Source organism: Oreochromis niloticus, linkage group LG4 (genome assembly GCF_001858045.2).
Source record: "Oreochromis niloticus isolate F11D_XX linkage group LG4, O_niloticus_UMD_NMBU, whole genome shotgun sequence".
Classification (NCBI taxonomy): Eukaryota; Metazoa; Chordata; class Actinopteri; order Cichliformes; family Cichlidae; genus Oreochromis; species Oreochromis niloticus.
The window spans coordinates 1384649-1403351 of record NC_031969.2 but is presented as its reverse complement, the minus strand read 5'-3'; the positions used below and the strand labels follow the sequence as shown (position 1 = coordinate 1403351).

The 18703-nt window shown below is 41.8% G+C and overlaps 1 long non-coding RNA gene across 1 annotated transcript; it reads left to right on the top strand.

The window, feature by feature from the left end:
- Positions 1-12522: 12522 nt before the first annotated feature.
- On the top strand, positions 12523-16686 carry LOC109202036 (uncharacterized). The gene is made up of 5 exons (XR_002062021.2): positions 12523-12916; positions 13634-13712; positions 14297-14454; positions 15780-15866; positions 16248-16686. It is a non-coding gene; the product is annotated as an uncharacterized LOC109202036 (long non-coding RNA).
- The last annotated feature ends 2017 nt before the right edge of the window (positions 16687-18703 follow it).

The window sequence follows — 18703 nt, the reverse complement described above, 5'->3', positions numbered from 1 at the left end:
TTGCAGTAAAAACAGTCAAAGAAACCATAATTGACATAATGAAACCTTTCCATTGCCCAAAGACAGAGGTCATCCACGCTTCCAGCAGGTTATCCACTCCTGAATGCTCATCCACCGTGGTGGACAACGTCTTTAGGCCTTCCAGAGTTTGGGTCACAGAGCTGTTTGGAGCTGTGTTATTTAAAATAAAAGTACAATACATATCCCCAAACATCGCGCAATCGCCTCCTTTTTCCCCAACATCTAACGCCATCCGATTTTGTACTGCCATTAAAGATGTTGGACCCAACTGTTCAGCAAGCCCTTCAACCGCGTACATCATATCCCCGCCATGAACTGTTTAAGCCCTTACATTTAATGACAGCACGAAAATCAAATGTATACTAAGCTGTGGACCCTTTAACGTGGTCCCACTCTATACCGCCATAATAATCAAAACACTCATCTGTTTTACCTGTTTCACTGCGTTTGGTTCGCTTCGCCGTTGCCTGTGATGGTGGAGTCGCCGGAGTGGATTCGGGTCTGTCTATGCGCAATTCACTTAGAGGAAAAATCAGAGTTACAATAGCAACAGTTATCACACCTAACACTACCGTTTCTCTCCACTTTCCCCTTAAACAGCCTAGAGAAGTTGACCTGATGTAAATGTAGATGAAAGGCTTGTCTGTTTACATCTTCTCCCTCGCAGAAGGCTTCTCTGCAGAGCATCAAATCATTTGTTCACAGAATCACAAGTCCATCGCTGGACCTCCTCTGCGCCATCACTTTTGGAGCTTGGCACGCTCTCTCCATCCCTCGATTCTCACGTTCCAACGCTGCTGAAGATTTTAAGGCAGAGCACGTCGTACACCTTAGTTGTCTTCCTCAACGTCAACGTCGACACTCTTTCATTTTATTTAAGATTTTGCTGTGCAGAGTCTCCTCATGACGATCTCCTGCGCGATGTCTGCTGTGCTGAAGGTGATCTCTGATCCTCCTGAAGACTCTCTCCTGGCCTCAGCTCCCATCTTGTGGACGATCTCCTCAGCCACTCCTTCTCGTCATGGCACCTCACGACATCTACAAATTAAAATGACACTCCTCTTGCCACATGGCTTCCGCCATGCGTCCACTCCCCAATAAGACATGTACAAGAATGTTGCACAGTCTCTCTAAAACAATCTCCAGGGTTTCCCACTTAGAGAAGCCACACTCCAACCTGTAACCCTGTGTAAAAACATTAGTCAGCAGTTACATGTTTAGCTTGTCTAACTCCCAGCTCCACCCAGAGCCTGTATCCTGGAAGACAAACCTGTTAAATCAAACTTCACATTTTCAACCAAATATAGATCATAAGAATAATAAAGTATTCAGCATAAGAGACAAGTATCATGTGCAGATTTTCTCAAATCATTAAATCACTATTATTTTCATAATTTGTCCCAAATCATGAATCATCCCAATTTATTCCACAATTTAATCGGTGACTTTCCTTCAGGCTTAAGCAATGTCACTCCACTCATTTTATCACTATGAGCTCAGTAGTGGCCAGCTAATGAGCCCATATTCAACTATTCCATAAACACTGCATCTCTTATTTGTTTTCTCATGTTACTTGTCTGTTTTCTGCTGAATCCTCTACATGCACTCTTAGAAAAACAAACATTAACAACACACATGGACAATCCTGGTGGTCAGGCGCAGGTCGACAGGTTCCAGAGGTGCTGTAAAAGGTCATAAAGTTAAGCCTGCTGTAAAAGGAATGACACTGATTTCAACACAGGATGTGTTTCACACTATTTTCACTTCTCCCCTGTAATAGTCAACATTTTCCCAAGAACACAGTGTAATAGCATAATCAACATATAGCCTGTAAACACAGTTCCCTTCACTCATAAACCCAGTAATCCTGTAGTAGAAAGAACATTAACCATTAGTGTGTCCTGCTGTAACTCACATAATCAAACACATGATTAACTCTCTGCTGTAGAAAAGAAATGTAAATGTTAACGTTGCGCACAAGCCCATGAATAACACACCCCTGATAGATTCACAAACACAGAAAGTGGCATTTAAAAGGTTAAATCGTCACGCAACCTAGGATGCTGCTGTCATCTTCCTGCTCCTGTAAAAAGAAACACACATAAATTCATCCACCCTTTTGTCCTGTCTAGGTGGAGGTTAACCTTGAGTAGTGGTCAAGTCTTGTCAGCTTTTACCAGTCAGTCAGTTTTTCCTCTTTCACTCATTCAGTCATTCATCCATTCTTTCTTTGCTGGTAGTGGAAACTATCGTCGCATTTTCATTTCCACCCACAGCAAAATGACATCATTTCAAAAAAAAGAAAAGAAGAATTTTGGATTGGATTCCCTCGCTGAATCCTTTTTGGGCAGGGACTCATTTTCTAATTGTCCCAAATAAGCGGCTTTCTCCAGAGCTCATTGTAATTTTTGAGAAACTCACTTGCAACGGTTTTCTCAACGTGTCATATAGTGCTTTAAGCAGATCTGCATGACGGGAATTAAAGAAAAGAAATTCACAAACAAAACTCTCAATGTACTGTTCAAAACAAAAAATAAGATAAAATAAAAATAACAGATAAAACTGAAAAACAAAAGTAAATAAAAATACAGAAGCCCGGTCTTTAGGACTTGTCCCAAAATATTCTTTTTCTAATAGGTGAAAACATACCAAGTCTAAGACTTGGTGCCATGGTAAAACCTTCCCCACACATCAGAAACAAAAAACAAAACAAAAAACAAAAAATCTGCTTGTTTCACTCATTTAAACTCTGGCTGCAGGATTCTGTTCACCCCTGTTATCATATTCCCCAAAATAATACTAATTCAGTCGTCTATGTATCACTTCTCAACCCACTCAATAAACCAGACAGGATGATGGTAACAGTATTGCCTACTTAAAATTGTGTTTGATTCTAATGAGCTTCATAGTGTGTGTGTGTGTGTGTGTGTTAGTCGGGTTAATACATTTACTATTTCTGTGCGTTCTTTATGTACCTTCCCCCTTTTTTCTGAAACAAAACTCCGTTCACTCCAAGTTTTGTTTCAGAAACATCTAAATGAAAATCTCTGTCATAGTCAGGCACAGCTAAACCCCAAATGCTTGCAGGTTACCATCGGCAACCACGCTGTGTGTTGTTAACCCCTTCTACCATTACCCTCTTTTGATGTGTGACACTTTCTGTATGATTGTGTGCTACCTCTAGTACATATCATGTGCATGTGTGGTGTTGCCTTTCTGTTTTCTCTAACAGTACACTTACATACCTCAGTGCTTGTCTTCCTCCCCCTTTTGTGGTGGTCTGGACACTTTGTCAATCCTCCACTTCCAGGCAGTCGTTTGTCTCCCCGGATTCCTTAACCCAATTTGATTCCCCACACTAAAACAGCATTCCTCTGTCCTCACCTGCTCCTTTCTCTCCGTTCTCCTCTCCCACTTTGCAGTCCAATGGCAGTCAGTTCTCTTCAGCTTTGTCCCGTGTATGCTCCCACTGTCTCTTTCATTGCCATCTTGCTCCAAACATGGCAAATGTCAAGCTCCAACAATTTTCTCAAAAGTCCTTCACACACAGTGAAGTTGCAGCTTGCTGGAAACGCATCTCCATTCATCCAATCAAGATGATGGATCTTCTCTTTCTGATGTCGTTTGCCCATAGCGCTGCTGGACCTCTCTGCTCAGGACTCTGGTATTGTCTCTTGGACTGCTGTCCACTGTTGATGTTCATGCTTGTGCTTCTGGAACTGCACTCTGTGTCTTCAGGGAGAGATTAGCTTCCTTGGAGCTTGCTTTTTCAGGATGAGGACGGGAAGCTGCATAACAATTCAGCCAAAAATTCTGGCTGGGTGTTTCTATTTTTTATTATTTCTAATGATCTTAACCTATAATTTTTCTTCCGACTGCTGCCCGTGGAGAATTGATCCAGGTCTGTTCCCCACCTGTAATCGACAGACTGAGAGACTTTCATTATTCACTGTGACTGAATATGTTTTCATCACTCCTAAAGCAACACATCTCCGCTTATTTTGTTTTGAACTCTATTGACTTTAAACCCCGAAAATAAAATTTTTATTCATTCTTAACTGCAAATACAAAAAATCTTCTTGATGTTGTTGTTAATTATTTTCACCCACAATACTCCAAATTATGTTTTCTTTTGTGTCCAGCAGGGGAAGAAGATGACCTGTAGTATCACTCCTTCCTCCAGTTGGAGACAATTTCCCACTCACACTTACACACTTTTTATTTTCTTTGTTTTCATTATTATTATTATTTTTTTTTTACCCCATTGTTTCACACCCACACATTAACCTGTAAACTCACTCCTCCAACCTCATTTTCCTTTCACCCCAACAGATCTCATACAGTCAGCAAACAAATTCTCCATTCATCCTTGAGTACTTGGTCACCTTTAAATGTCACTGTTAATTTTATCAATTTATTTATCATTACCTTAACACTAATCCACTGTTTAGTTTTTCTTTAGTTACTTTAGTTCATTTTCTCCTATTTGATCACTTTGATTTCTTAACTATTATTATTTCACAGGAAATCAACTAATCTACTTTTTCTCCCTTTTTGTCATCAAGTAATTCACACACACACACAGGCTGGTCACTCGCCCCCACCTTTCTTTCTCTCTCTCTCTCACACACACACATTTTACTCCTCCTTTGTTCCACCTGTGAACCCGCCCCTCGAGGCTGGCTCACACACACCTCATGCTTCTCACAGTCCCATTCAAACTTTCTGCGAGACACTTCCTCTGCTGTGATTCAGGACAACGCCCTGATCAGCACACAGAGCGGGTATGGTCCGCTTTTTAGAACTCAACAAAAACAAAATTATAAACTCACGATCTTCAGATTGCAGCCTTTAACCGCGATTTCTCTTTTGTCTCAAAACACAGTCAGATTCAATCCCCAATAAACTCAGACTACACAACAATCAGTGGCACGGCCTCCCGTCCACATACAGCACAAAAAACAATCTTAAACTCAAATCTCTTAGTTCCTACACACACTCACACATTTCCCCAAACACACACTTTTAGACGCGAATTCTTTTTGTTACTTTAATTGACTCCCGTACTTCAAATGAGATGCCGACTCTAACGGCACTTTCAAACACACTACACAGTCCTCCTTCTGCATCAGGCACTGGTTCAACTCAGCTCGGAATCTAACCGGCGAAAGCAACCGATCCTGGTTTTATGCATACTTCAGACTGTGACAGGGACCTCTCCCCGACTTAGTTATTTAAGGAGCCACGACCCCCCAGGTGACCATCCTGGACCTCCTGCCCTCACAGGTCTTCCTGACGCGTCCGACGGAAAGTGGGGCTGCCAAGCCCGTGACACGCCCGGACCGCAGCCGGACGACGAGGCCTTTCAGCCCCGCTTTCTAACTAATAGTAACACACGTTTCCTGCTTTAACGCACGGAGGACGGATCACAACACCGCCACTTTTTCCTAATAACTAATACGGATGAAACACCGATTCTACTAATCCGTAACAAGCGTCTCCTGCTTTAACGCACTGAGATTTTCTTACGGGGCGCTAAACATCAACCTGAAGTTCTTAACAAAAGTCTCTTGCTTTAGTCGTGCCGGGACGGACCTAGCCGCCGCTTTATGCTACTGAGTGAATTTACACTGAGATACGCTCAACTTAGCGAACAGATAATTTAGGCTTTAAACAATATGCATGGTTCGAAAATAAACAGGTCGTACTTACCTTTTAATCATGTGAGGTAGCTCTCTGTTCGCCTCGTTTCACGATCTCAGCTCTGCCAATTCCTCCCTGGGCCTCGAGCGAATCCCAGGTTTTCGGCACCAAAACTGTTGGGAAATCAGTTTTACCCCAGTTCTTTTTTTATTCCTCGGGCCTCCAGAGATGCACCGGACCCAGTAGTCATTTTTACAAAATCTTTATTCATCTTCATTTAAGCATGCACTTCTAGAAGGGAAGACGAGGCCGGTGTCCCTCTGTAAAGATCTTCACCCCTTTGTCTGTTACACCCAGCTTTATAGAGGCGACCCCATCATAAATACCCCATGGTGTGCTGGAAACTCTGTATGTCTGTGTGTGTATGCACGAGCACGTGAGTGCCTGTGTGTGCGCGTTCCCGTGTGTATGTGTGAGTGCACGTGAGTGACTGTGTGCGGATACCTGTGTATGTGTGTGCACGTGAGTGAGTGTGCATATAGGTGTGGGAGTATATCAGTTAAAACACTGTGGGTGTGTGTCTCTTCCTAGGGGCCACAAAAAACCATCTCCCTTCCAGACCACAGTTATCAAGTTACATATGTTAAGACCCCCACCTAGGTATGCCCTGAGGAATTTCCACTTAACATTAACTCCTTTTTGTCTTAGTTTCACAGTTCAAACTGGGGAGGGTCTCCTAAGATCTACTCCTAAGTTCATGACACAGTCAGGCCTTTATTTATCTCCAGGGCAGTGTCAGTGTCTCTACAATAATTCTACATTCTATCTAACACATTTCTAAACTCTAAAACAAGCTAAACATTCCTACAATACTTATGTAGTAATTAAGTTACTTTTCTGACACAGTAATTAGATAAGTATTTTAAATACAATATTGACTAAGTAGTTAGTAATTAGTAATGAATTACTTTTTTAAAGTAACTTACCCAACACTGGTGCCTACAGTTACACTATCCGGTCTTTAAGTGATGACATGACGAATCCTGCTTCCGGGCCTAAAGTAGTCTGCGTTTAATATGGCTTTTGTGTTGTTAACATGTTTAATGTTTTGTATTTTCTTCTATTTAATCTCAAAAAGCTCCTAAAAACAGTCTGTGATCACTGTTGGCCTCCCTCGTCTTCTATCACCACTAATCATTTGAAAGCTCAGTTTTTAAAACCTTACGATGTAACTACAGCCCAGCCCATGCAGCAGTATATGAATGACTAACCTCGTATTGTGGATGGATTATCTCAGTTGTTCTCCTGGCTGAAGTTTGGTCCTTTTACAGCATCCTGCCATGCGATTACATTTGTTCCTGACCACCGAGAATCCTCACGTTAACTTTTATCGAGTGGAAAAAAGTTAGCGTCTTTATATTATGCTCACACAGCTGTGTCGCTAGCGGTCACGTAGCACATCATTATATACCAGCTAGCCAAACTTCAGTAACCCTACAAACGTCACTGCTGTTTAGTTTTCTGTCTTCATTTATGTTGGAAGTGATAGCAGAGCTGTACGTTTGAATTTGTTTCCAAAATTCCGCAGTCAGGACATGCTATATTCTATTTAGATAGAAGCTAGCGAGCTAACTTCCTGCTAATTTCTAACTCCGTTAAATGTCATAAATTCCTTTTTCATGGATGCCTGGATGTTAAACTCAATTGTTACACATGGTAGATCAGAACGCTGATCATTTCATTACAAATGAAAGACTTTAGACAGTTTTTCAACTCTGTGATGCCACAGTGATCGTTTGACTTAGGGACCTGCAGTTTGAGCCCAGACAGGGCTAGTGACGTCAGACTTAAAGACCAGATAGCCCCCCTCACCATTCAACAGGCTGGGGAGGTGAACAGAAACAGAAGAATGTCTTTGATCCTACAGTTTAAGGCAAGGCTTACAAATTTAAGTACAATAATGGCAACATTTAACAATTTCAACCTAACAGATCTATTCGTTCTGTCTGTTAAAATGTACAACTTATATTTCTGGTTTTTCAAACACAAAACACAGAAAGCTAAAAGCTACACAATACAGTAATCACCACCAAAGTAGTTCACCTTTGTAGAAGAGAAGTCCACTCTTCACAGTCATTTTCATTTAGTGACATAAGAGAACGAATGAATTCAACCGCATACTGACTCTCCTTCGGAATGCAGCGCTTCGGTCAGACATGATTGTCCATCAAAAGTCCGCCAAAAGGCTGGGTATATGACATCCTGAACATTCAAACTATGGCGGGACAAAATAAATTGTTGTGATTGGATCAGCAAGACTGATGATTTTTATCCACCCCTTACCACGACCTGTGATCAGAATTTGTGAAAAACAATCACAGTCAACCTCATATTTATGTCGTCTCAATAAAGCAATGTGCCACTTTGAATACCCAGATGAATGGATGAGAAGATGTGTCTGCATCTCTGCATCAACACAAAACCTACATTTATAGACTGTAAGTACCCTAGTTATTCTTCATTAATGTTAAAAAATTTTGTAACAAACTCAAAGCGATGATTCTGAAACTTTACTTTGTCCTTTCAACTGCATTTAGCATGTTGGCTTTGTAATAAGCTAATAAATTTGTAATAAGTCATGCTAACCTTCATCCATTAATAATGTTGCAAACATTCATTTTTAGGTGAGACATGTTAATAAAGTGCACCAGATATTTGATATGGTACTCCATTTGGCCACTTACTTGATTGTTTGAAATAGGGTTTTGAGTAATTATCCTAGAGCAGGTTTAACAAACTGTGTCTAACCATGAACTCGGAGGAGTGCAACATCAAGTTGTAATTTCAATAAATTCATCAGAAATAGTGCCGTCAATTCTTTGGATGTTCATCCTGAATAATATGCATATGCTTTTCTTGTTTTTTTTTGTTGTTGTTGCTTGGTTTTTTAAAAAAACAGAATATAGCTAAATCCATTTTTGGTTAGTATGTTTCATTATTTTATTTTAAAATATATAATTTTTTAATACCATTATTGGTTTTAATCTAGTTTAAACCAAATCACTCCACTGGATTTAGCTACATTCTGGACCGTCTTTCTGGAATGCAGTAGCTAGCGAGCTGATTGGAGACTGTAACAGCCAATCGGAATTTGTTCATCCAAGTCTGTGATTGGTTGGTTTTGTGGCACACTTATAATGCTGTACAGAGAACAGAGCACGGAGCAGAGATGTTGAGAGCAGGAGCGACACACTGAGAGCAGATCCGCAGATGTCTGTCAGCACACAGAGGTCTTAGCAAGAGCAAATGCCAACAACTGAGCGAGAGGGGCTGTTATTGTGTGTCTACAAGAATCATAGAAAACACTGAAATACATTTCTTGCACGCAGAAATGAATTTTGTTCACTCAAAATGAATTTTCTCTCCAAAATGTAACATTTGCGCTTGAAATTTTTTTTACGTGCACTCAGAATAGAGGCACAAAAATAAAACCATATTGATCTACACACGTCTGTTGCTGCCACAGGAGTCACACGCTCGTACGTCATTGTCATGAGACACTCTCACAAACAAAATCACAATGGTTTAGTAACACAGTATGCTTACGGAAAAGTAACAGTAATCTAATTACTTTTTTGCAGTAGTAATCCCTTACATTACTCGTTACTTGAAAAAAGATTACAGTAACGTGTTACTGCCCATTTCTGGCCATCATAGGAAAAACTGTAAAATACATCTTTCCCACTAAGGAAGTTTGGGAAGTGATATAGATTATCTTTTCACTCACTGTTACGTCCCGGTCTAGGGGCACAGGAGTGCAACATAAGGATTTCAAAAGGAAGGTGACCCCACCCTGGTCCCCAAACCCATACCCAGAAGCCAGTTTACAAGTCAAGGTGGTTTTATTGTGACTAAACTGAAAGCTTTAACTCCAGGGTGAACAAAGGCCAAAATAAGAAACAAAACAAGCTTATTCAGAAAAAGGAGGTGCTACCTACACCCTGGGCAAAACAAAAACCAAGCAAAAGACAAGTGTTACCCCTAACTCCCTAAATGAATAAACAAGAAAACAGCACAGAAAATAATAAGGCAGTTCACCCCTTCTGCTTCAGTGCCTATTTACAAGAGAAAAGTATCTACAACCTATTAACAAAACTCAGCAATTTTGGGGAAACACACACAAAAGTTATAGAGGATTTGGAGGGCAAGGACAAGTCTGCTGCTGCTGTCAGTTGCTGCCAGGGGGCAACTGCTGGAGAGGGCTTTTTAAAACAGCCACTTAATCAGGAAACTAATCAGGAAGGACCCACATTTAAAGACACAGAACACACACACACAGAACAAAATCCAGCCACCGTGATCCAAAACATGGCCAGGGCTGTAACACTCACCATGTCATGGGCTTTGTAATTATGGACTTTGAAGTTCGCCTGAATAAAGGTTTGTCATTTGGTAATGTTTGCCTGCTGATGAGTCTACATCTTTGCCCTCATATAGCAATTCATGACAGTGACATCACTTATACGATTGTATAAACTTTTTGAAAGGATTTTTTGAAAAGCTTATGTCAAAATATTGAATGCATAAAATATTTCAGGGAAATATGTCCTGAAAATATAACATTAAGTAATTAATTGTTTTATGTTTTTTAGGTTGGGGACAATGCAGAGAAGCCTTCAGTGGGCAAGAGGAAGATTGATCAATGTAACTGCAGCAGATCAACTTCTTAGTGACTTGATTGAATTGATTCAGGAGGTCAGACTGTCTACTCAGCATGGCCAACAAGGTGAGCACATATTGTGGGGATTTCTTAACTCATCAAAAGCATGAAACAAATTAAGACTGTGTCTTAACCTATTTGCCAAGTACACCAAATGCTGATGTATTTTCAGGTTGTTTTGGATACCAGGCACCAGTGTTCTTGAACAGAGGTAGGGGTCGATCCCTTTACCTTATCACTCGGGAACAGCTTTCACTCCAGAAGTCATGTGGCTTTGCTGCACCTCAGATGGCAAATATTCTTTGAATCCTGACAATTAGAAGATGTCTGCGGTCAGTGACTTTTGAAATCAGTGTGACTTTCAATAGTTTGACACACACACACACACACACACACACACACACACACACACACACACACACACACACAGTTTAACCAAATGAAAAGTATTGTGAAAGTCTGGATATGGAAAAGCATGTGAATATGTGTGAATGTGCAACACTAGTCAAGTACTAAAATGCACTTTAATGGTCGTGATAAATGACTTTTTTTCTCTCATTTCAGACCGTTTCCTTTCAACCTTGCATCACTGTATGCAGAATTGACTGACAGTGCCTTGGATGAACTTGTGCAGGACATTGTCACTGACAATGAACAAGTTGGTTCAGGGGCTGTCAGAGCATCCCTGCGAGAACGTGGACTTACAGATAAGGACTGTTCAAGTGGGCATGTTATGGATAAATCCTGGAGCAGCTGCACTTAGAGCAGTTATGCGGAGACCAGAACAAAGATCATATCAGGTGGCAAGTCCAAACTGATTGTGGCACATTGATGGAAATGACAAGCTGATAAGGTAAACAAGCAAACAGATTTCTTGAACACTTATTTTGACCATATATCCTACCAGTGGCTGGACAAAGCTGGACTGAAAGACAGCACAGAGGCACTAATCATGGCAGCACAAGAACAAGCTCTGAGTACAAGATCCATAGAGGCTGGGGTCTATCACACCAGGCAAGACCCCAGGTGCAGGCTGTGTAAAGATGCCCCAGAGACAATCCAGCACATAACAGCAGGGTGCAAGATGCTAGCAGGCAAGGCATACATGGAACGCCATAACCAAGTGGCCGGCATAGTGTACAGGAACATCTGTGCCGAGTATAACCTGGAAGTCCCAAGGTCAAAATGGGAGATGCCCCCAAGGGTGATGGAGAATGACCGAGCTAAGGTCCTGTGGGACTTCCAGATGCAGACGGACAAAATGGTGGTGGCTAACCAACCGGACATAGTGGTGGTAGATAAACAGAAGAAGACGGCCGTAGTGATCGATGTAGCGGTTCCGAATGACCGCAATATCAGGAAGAAGGAACACGAGAAGCTGGAGAAATACCAAGGGCTCAGAGAAGAGCTCGAGAGGATGTGGAGGGTGAAGGTAACGGTGGTCCCCGTGGTAATCGGAGCACTAGGTGCGGTGACTCCCAAGCTAGGCAAGTGGCTCCAGCAGATCCCGGTAACATGCTGGGAAGATGCTTGGCTACAAGTTGAACAGCCACAAGGGGCAGTACCCTCCATGGAGAAGGAGGCTAGAGGGCAAGATCAAAGTAGCACGGAGGGAGGTTAGCCAACTAACGGAGCTGCAGAAAGGCGCGACAAAGAAGGTGCATAAGAAATACAGCAAGCTGTCCATACCTGAGGCCTTGGAAACGGCCAAGCAAAGACTCACAGCCTTGGCCAGCCGCTTGAGGAGGTACACCAGAGAGATCGAAGGCAGGAGAATAAACCAGCTGTTCTCCACAGAACCAGCAAAGGTGTACTCTCAGTGGCAGAGGAACAATAGCAGAACAGCACCACCAAGGCTGGAGACGGAGCAATACTGGAAGAGCATATGGGAGAAGGATGCAACCCATAATGGCAATGCTCAGTGGCTAGTGGATCTGAGGGCAGACCATAGCGACCTCCCTGAACAGCGTCCGGTAACCATCACAGTGGCAGACATCCAAGAAAGGGTCTCCAGTATGAAGAGTTGGACAGCACCAGGGCCCGACATGGTTCACGCCTACACTGTAAAAACGATAACTAGTAATTGTTGATTTGAGTAAAGTTTTCAAATTAAACTGACTTAGAAATAAAACTTTCCATTTACAACCTAAAAAAGCTTGTCTGCCCAACAAATTTCTTCCATTGTTGTCCTAACTAAGATTTTCTAGCGAGCATAACAAAGATTATCAACTTTTGAGTAGAGTTTTTGAGTCGAGTTGGGAACCGGTGGGAAACCCCGTAGGTGACTGGCACACGTCGTGGTCTGAATAAGTTTGAACTAGACCAAACGAGTCTGAGCAGACTGTGTGATAGTGGTTTGTCGATGTGTTCTGAACTGAAAACCTGCTAAGAAACTTTGAACAAACGTGGCCAAAATTGGATGAAAATTACAATTTTTCGACCATTACGGATTTTACCTGGTCTGAAGTTGGAGTGTATTATTTGACCATTTTTTGGACAGGTGCGGGAGCTGCCGGCCATTTGCCCTAGCAGGTAAGCTAACGACATCTGTTATTAGGATTTTCTACAAGCGCTAGGCTGCATACTCCTGAGGACCCAGGAGGGTGGAACGAGTAAAGCACTGAAAAAAAGCCAAACAATAACATATTTAAGTCATCTAAGGGACTTATATATCATGTTTAAGCTAGCGAAGGACCGCGCAGGGGGTTGAAAATGATATGCCAGGAGTTCGCTGTTCTCGCTGCTCTAGCGAGCCTTGAATCCCCAGCTAGCTATCGAAGCTGGTGGTAACAGACGTCTCCGAAAACGTAGAAGCATTTTTGCAAAAATGTGTTGTCTTAATAAACTGAGCAGATATTTGAAATTTACACAGCTACATTCTCGCCTGAAAATACCTTAAAAGTTTACTTTGTGACCCAGAAAGAGTAATAAGAGTAATATTAAAACTAAGTGGCTGCCGCCATTGTTTGAAACTAGAATCGGCTGGGCCGCGCTATGAATTCTGGCATAGGGTGGGCCACGAAGGATACCCATCCTTCAAAGCTGTGGAAAAGTATTGTATTGTTTTGAGAGCCTTTTTGTTGGTGGAGTATTGATTTTATGTACAATTCCACGGGTAGACGCGATCTGTACGGCCCGACTTTGCACATGCGCAGTAAGGATCGGGGAGTCCGATCCGTAACTTTTTTTTCTCGTTTTTTTTTCTACATTATATTGAAATGTTTCATTATTGCAAACATTTTCTCTCAGGCGGAGAGAGGTCGTGGAGTGTCAGCCTATGGTATCTGAGGTCCAGGAGAGATGACCTGCGCTGTTTTCCTCTGAGGAGGTAAGACTGTCCTAATTTATTTATAATTTAATTATTATTCAAATTGGGCATGATTTATACTTATATTGAAGTAGTACGGTATTTGCTGGGGTAATGCATTGGCCAACTTTATTATCTTGTGCTACCACTCCAGTCAAGGCCCTTGCCAGTGTTATATTGAAATCCTTACCCTGAACATTTCTGCCAGTACAAGAGTCCCCATGCTAAATCGAAATTGTGAAACAGAAAGGCAATCTCATAATTTTGACTTAGCATGTATTTTTTTTTCTTTTTGTGCTAGAAAAAAGTTTCTATAGTCTGAGATTGTTAGGGAAAGAATACTAAGGCAGGTCACAGAATCTGATTGGTCACAGATTTTGGTGCAACTTAGAACATAATATGTATTTTCATATTGATACTGGGTTTTGTGGGGGGTGTTTCTATTCCTGTGCAAAAGACGTATTCATGAGAGATTTTTGAAGTAGGTAGGTTTTGCTGTTGATGACACAGTCAGGCATATAACATGGTGCAGACTGTCCAAGACAGCTACCCAGGAATTTTCTGTGCTGAATAAATGACAATATTTTGGTGAATGTATTGTTTAGATATCTGAAGATTTCATCGGATCACAAGCAAAGACCTCCTGGGGACCTTCAATGCATCCCTTGACAAAGTTGTGCCTGGCCTGCTGAAACTGTACTGGTCTAAGAAGGGAGCTCTTGGTGAGGAGATGGAAGACCTCCTGGATAAACTTGATGAACAGGTGAGTGAAGTGCTCCTTTATCTGACATTTTCAGAAGAGTATACTTTTCTCTTAACAGAAACTGAAAAAGATGTTGGCTTCAAATAAAACACATCAGTGGATATGTCAGTAAAAATGAATGTCATGAGTCATTGCTTTGTTCTTATTTGGCAGTATTTTATTTAATTTGTAAAACGAAAGTAAAATTGTTAACATGGTGTTGTTATTGTTTTTTGGGGGGGGGTTGTACGTTTTGCGTGTTGCTGGGTCTGACCTGTGCTTTACTTTCATTACTATGTGAGTTCTGATTTTGCATTGTGTATAGTACACCATGTTACTTCACTAATTGAAATTCTTGTTTTCCACTGACAGTGTTGGGAAGGTTACTTTTAAAATGTATTCCACTACAGAATACTGAATACATGCCCCAAAATGTATTCTGTAACGTATTCCGTTACGTTACTCAATGAGAGTAACGTATTCTGAATACTTTGGAATACTTAATATATTATCATGCTGTTTACAACTACATGAATGTCCTATTGCTGTGATTTATTACTGTTACTGAAGGTCCGCGGCTCCGAAACGTAGTAAAGGGACCTCTGGCTAATACGTCGGGTTCGTGTCGGGCTGGTAGCCGAAAACTAGCTTTACTTTGTTGTCTGGGTCAACTTTTCTTGCGGGAGACAGAGAGAGGCGTTGAAAGGCTTCTCCAACGGAACTTATTTTTTCCGGAGGAAAACACGAACACAGTGTACAGTTGAGTCTTAATAGCTTACTTACAGCTGGGCTCGTCAGGCACTCTTCTTGGCTGCAGTGGTTATTATTATATTTACATGCTTCCAGCTCCCATTTTTGCTCCGTGACAGCTCGGACTTTTCCTTTCTCTCCCTCCCTCGCTCACAGACACATAACGTGTATGGTAGTCCATTCTCGCTGCAGCACGGACTACACTGCCCATCAGGCTACATGCTTTAGAGCTATGCCTGTAGCATTCTGCCTTTTAGCTTAGCACAACAACAACAACAAAAAAGCGCTCTCTCACCCAGGAAACACGCAGAGAGAGAGCGCGTCACCCTGTAACCATGGCAACCGTAACGCTGCCGCCTGGAACAACAGAACGTAGCTGTCAAACAAACCCAAACAGTCCTGACCCGCGACAATATGAAACAGGGAAGTACCGCCGTGTATTCCATTTATTTCAACAAAGTAACTGTATTCTGAATACCACCTTTTTAAACGGTAACTGTAACGGAATACAGTTACTCATATTTTGTATTCTGAATACGTAACGGTGGTACATGTATTCCGTTACTCCCCAACACTGTCCACTGAATACTCTTTAGACATCCAACACTGTGTCCAACGGGCACTGAGAGGCCTGCCCATTTTCCTCAAGAGAAGATGCAACAGAGGTTTTCCTGAAGTGCTTAGTAAGTACAAAAAAGTAATGCAAGTAAAACTAATTGCTATGAGATGTTTTTAAAGGATGAGTTTATCCAAAATGGAAATGTACACTTTCTCAGTGCAGTCCAGATAATTTTATAGTGGGGATTGCAGTTGTCATAACTCTCACTCCTTTTTTTCTGCTGAGCAGCAGCTGGGCATTGTTAGTGGTTGTTCCATAGCAGAAAATATTTTTGTACAAAACTCACAAGGTGGCATTAATTAAAGGAAAATAAGCTTTTTCTTCTTAAAACCTCCATGGGTCAAACGACCAGCATGGTATAGAGGTTAAAGTTAAAATCTTTAGAAATTTGTTTTGTCTTTAGTTTTTCTTAGCTTTCAATAATTCATATTTTACTTTTCTTCAGGACACTGACATTTTGGAACCAGTGTTGAACGGTGCATCAGTTGCCATCCTCACCATCCTACAAGATGACGATGCTGATACGTCTGTGCGAGAACATGCAGTTGTGTTGGAAGGGGACATTGTGCTACATAACATTCCAGATCTCTCTACTGCCCTGGCACACCTCTTTGGCCTTCTGTATGCCCTCAACATTGATTATCCAAAGCAGATGAGTTTTACCTTTGAAGCAATTCAGGCCATCTTATTTTGGCCTGGTCGGACAATATGAAGGTGAAGTGGATAAATCATTATTCGAAATGTAAATTTTAGTCAGATGAATCTGTATTGTTGAGAATATATGGTGAAAATTTGTCTTGTAGTATTTTAAAAGATTTGTTATAGTGTTAGTTTCCTCTTCATTGATGGTAACATTTCTAAGAACTTTTAACTTCCATAGTTCATCATAGTAAGCCTGTGTAAAATGTCAATGTCTGGGTACATAGGCAATCGTTTGTGGCACTACCCTATTTAATGTGCAATAGTTATGTTCAGCTTTTACAAGACGGTCAGGGTGTGTGTGCATGAATTATTAAGTTGCTGGACACTTTTCTTTTTTGGTTCTGGACTCTGGAATTTTAACGTCTCTGCTGGGGTGCTCAAAGCACCCAAAAGAAACTGGCAACACGTTTTTGTTTGTTTGTTATTTCTTTTCTTTCTTTCTTTTTGCTTTTTTTTTTTTTTAACAGAAATTCACCCTACTACCCATGACATTCTGAAATGTACTGAAAAGACTGTTGAACAAAATAAATAAGCTTTTAGATAACATTGAATTGTGCTTTGTTTTATTCTATATCTATTTATTAAGTGTTTTTTCAAGTATAATAACAACATACATTTTCCTTTGTTTATATAGGTAAATTTTCAACTCACTGGAGTAAGAATTGTATGATTACTCAACAAGAATATCTGTGTTTGGTGAAGGCAGAAATACATGGCATTGAAACTAGAATTTCTTCGTTAGACTTCCAGGATTATCCTAATTAGGTGAACAAGAAGATCCAAGTTGGCAGAACTTGTAAATCTTAGTTGAGTCAACAACAGTTGGCAAAAGTTGAGAAAACTCAAAAATCTCTTGCATCATGTTGCCTTGAAATTTTACGTTTTCTCAACATTTTCTTTTTTACAGTGTACTGGCTGAAGAAGCTGACTGCACTCCACGAGCGTCTGGCAGCACAAATGAACCAGCTGCTAGTTAACGAGAGACACCCGGAGTGGCTAACCGAAGGTCGGACGGTCCTGATCCCCAAGGACCCCAAGAAGGGACCGGTCCCATCCAACTACCGACCAATAACCTGCCTCAGTACTACATGGAAGCTCCTGTCAGGCATCATATCGGCTAAGATGAACAGGCACATGGGTCAATACATGAGCGGGGCACAGAAAGGGATTGGCAAGAATACCAGAGGCGCAAAACACCAGCTACTGGTAGACAGAACAGTCAGCCGAGACTGCAAGACCAGACTGACCAACCTATGCACTGCCTGGATTGATTACAAGAAGGCCTATGACTCAATGCCCCACAGCTGGATACTGGAATGCCTAGAACTGTACAAGATCAACAGGACCCTAAGAGCCTTCATCAGGAACTCAATGGGGATGTGGCGTACAACACTAGAGGCCAACTCCAAGCCCATAGCACAAGTCACCATCAAGTGCGGGATCTACCAAGAAGATGCTCTGTCCTCACTGCTGTTCTGCATAGGCCTGAACCCCCTCAGTGAGATCATTGACAAGACTGGCTACGGATACCGACTACGGAACGGAACGGTTGTCAGCCACCTCCTGTACATGGATGACATCAAGCTGTATGCCAAGAGTGAACGAGACATTGATTCACTGATACACACTACCAGGATATACAGCAATGACATTGGAATGTCGTTCGGACTCGAGAAGTGTAGTCGGATGGTAACAAAGAGAGGGAAGGTAGTCAGAACTGAGGGGATTGAACTACCAGAAGGCAACATTGCAGATATAGAGGACAGTTACAAGTACCTGGGGATCCCGCAAGCGAATGGGAACCATGAAGAGGCCGCTAGGAAAGCTGCAACCACCAAGTACCTGCAGAGGGTCAGGCAAGTCCTGAGGAGTCAGGTGAACAGTAAAAACAAGATCCGGGCCATCAACACCTACGCCCTGCCCGTGATCAGGTACCCTGCTGGGGTAATAGGCTGGCCAAAGGAGGAGATAGAAGCCACTGACATAAAGACAAGAAAGCTCCTTACCATGCATGGAGGGTTTCACCCCAAGTCCAGCACCCTGAGGCTGTACGCTAAGCGGAAGGAAGGGGGCCGGGGACTGGTGAGTGTCAGCACCACAGTCCAGGATGAGACAAGAAACATCCACGAATACATCACGAAGATGGCCCCAACTGACAGCGTGCTCAGTGAATACCTCAGGCAGCAGAAACCCAAGAAA